The sequence below is a fragment of the Mizuhopecten yessoensis genome, unplaced genomic scaffold (genome assembly GCF_002113885.1).
Source record: "Mizuhopecten yessoensis strain PY_sf001 unplaced genomic scaffold, ASM211388v2 scaffold8275, whole genome shotgun sequence".
Taxonomy (NCBI): domain Eukaryota; kingdom Metazoa; phylum Mollusca; class Bivalvia; order Pectinida; family Pectinidae; genus Mizuhopecten; species Mizuhopecten yessoensis.
The window spans coordinates 189280-191774 of record NW_018407466.1 but is presented as its reverse complement, the minus strand read 5'-3'; positions in this window follow the sequence as shown (position 1 = coordinate 191774).

Sequence of the window (2495 nt, the reverse complement as noted above, 5' to 3'; positions counted from 1 at the left end):
CTCTCACCATTCCTGTACCGTAGACAGTCCAATAGTAAAAACTCTGAATACAATGCCCATCTCACCATTCCTGTACTATAGACAGTCCAATAGTAAAAACTCTCAATACAATGCCCCTTCAACCATTCTTGTACTGTAGACAGTCCAATAGTAAAAACTCTCAATACAATGCCCCTTCAACCATTCTTGGACTGTCTACAGTACAGGAATGGTGAGAGGGGCATTATATTGAGAGTTTTTAATATTGGCCTGTCTACAGTACAAGAATGGTTGAAGGGGCATTGCATTGCTAGTTTTTACTATTGGGCTGTTTACGGTACAGGAATGATGAGAGGGGATGGGCATTGTATTCAGAGGTTTTACTATTGGACTAGAGTTTTTACTATTAGACTGTCTATAGTACAGGAATGGTGCAATACAATGCCCCTTTAACCATTCTTGTACTGTAGACAGGCCAATATTAAAAACTCTCAATATAATGCCCCTCTCACTGTTCCTGTACTATAAACAGTCCAATAGTAAAAACTCTCAATACAATGCCCCTCTCACTGTTCCTGTACTGTAAACAGTCCAATAGTAAAAACTCTCAATACAATGCCCATCTCACCATCCTGTACTGTAAACAGTCCAATAGAACAAACTCTCAATACAATGCCCATCTCCCCATTCCTGTACTGTAGACAGTCCAATAGCAAAAACTCTCAATACAATGCCCCTCTCACCATTCCTGTACTGTAAACATTCCAATAGTAAAAACTCTCAATACAATGCCCCTCTCACTGTTCCTGTACTATAAACAGTCCAATAGTAAAAACTCTCAATACAATGCCCATCTCACCATTCTGTACTGTAAACAGTCCAATAGTAAAAACTCTCAATACAATACCCCTCTCATCATTCCTGTACCGTAGACAGTCCAATAGTAAAAACTCTCAATACAATGCCCCTTGAACCATTCCTGTACTGTAAACAGTCCAATAGTCAAAACTCTCAATACAATGCCCCTCGCATCATTCCTGTACCGTAGACAGTCCAATAGTAAAAACTCTCAATACAATGCCCCTTGAACCATTCCTGTACTGTAAACAGTCCAATAGTAAAAACTCTCAATACAATGCCCCTCGCACCATTCCTGTACCGTAGACAGTCCAATAGTAAAAACTCTCAATACAATGCCCCTCTCACCATTCCTGTACCGTAGACAGTCCAATAGTAAAAACTCTCAATACAATGCCCCTTGAACCATTCCTGTACTGTAAACAGTCCAATAGTAAAAACTCTCAATACAATGCCCCTCTCACCATTCCTGTACCGTAGACAGTCCAATAGTAAAAACTCTCAATACAATGCCCCTCTCACCATTCCTGTACCGTAGACAGTCCAATAGTAAAAACTCTCAATACAATGCCCCTCTCACCATTCCTGTACCGTAGACAGTCCAATAGTAAAAACTCTCAATACAATGCCCCTCTCACCATTCCTGTACCGTAGACAGTCCAATAGTAAAAACTCTCAATACAATGCCCCTCTCACCATTCCTGTACCGTAGACAGTCCAATAGTAAAAACTCTCAATACAATGCCCCTCTCACCATTCCTGTACCGTAGACAGTCCAATAGTAAAAACTCTCAATACAATGCCCCTCTCACCATTCCTGTACCGTAGACAGTCCAATAGTAAAAACTCTCAATACAATGCCCCTTGAACCATTCCTGTACTGTAAACAGTCCAATAGTAAAAGCTCTCAATACAATGCCCCTTGAACCATTCCCGTACCGTAGACAGTCCAATAGTAAAAACTCTCAATACAATGCCCCTCTCACCATTCCTGTACTATTTACTATCAAACAGTAAAATTCCTTGATACACTTCCCTTCATTTTATTTCCCATCTAATTCACTGCTAAATATTTCTATGTTTTTTTTCATTATTTCTAACAACTTCTTTACATCACCCTTCAATATACCCCTTTATAAAGCCCAAACCTCTTTATAATGCCAACAATGTGGCAGTGTACCAATGTTTTACTGTAACTTCCATCATTTTTTTATTTTTATGTCTTTCAAGTCATATTTGTTTTGTGTTACATTTGGCATCCCATGACAGATTTTACCTACAATACATGAATGATAGATGAACATAGTTAAATCTATGATGGATTTGTTCTCTCTCATTTGGGGAAAAAAAGAATGGAGAAACAACTTCCTGTCCCACAGATGATCATGATATTGTATTAATTTAGATGTCTAGTTTTTTTTATCAAAGATCAATCATAGATGCCTGCCCCTATGATCACAAATATAAAAGATGTCTGCCCCTATTATCACATATATAATAGATGCCTGCCCCTATGATCACATATATAAAAGATGCCTGCCCCTATGATCACATATATAAAAGATGCCTGCCCCTATTATCACATATATAATAGATGCCTGCCCTATGATCACATAAATATAATAGATGCCTGCCCCTACTATCACATAAATATAATA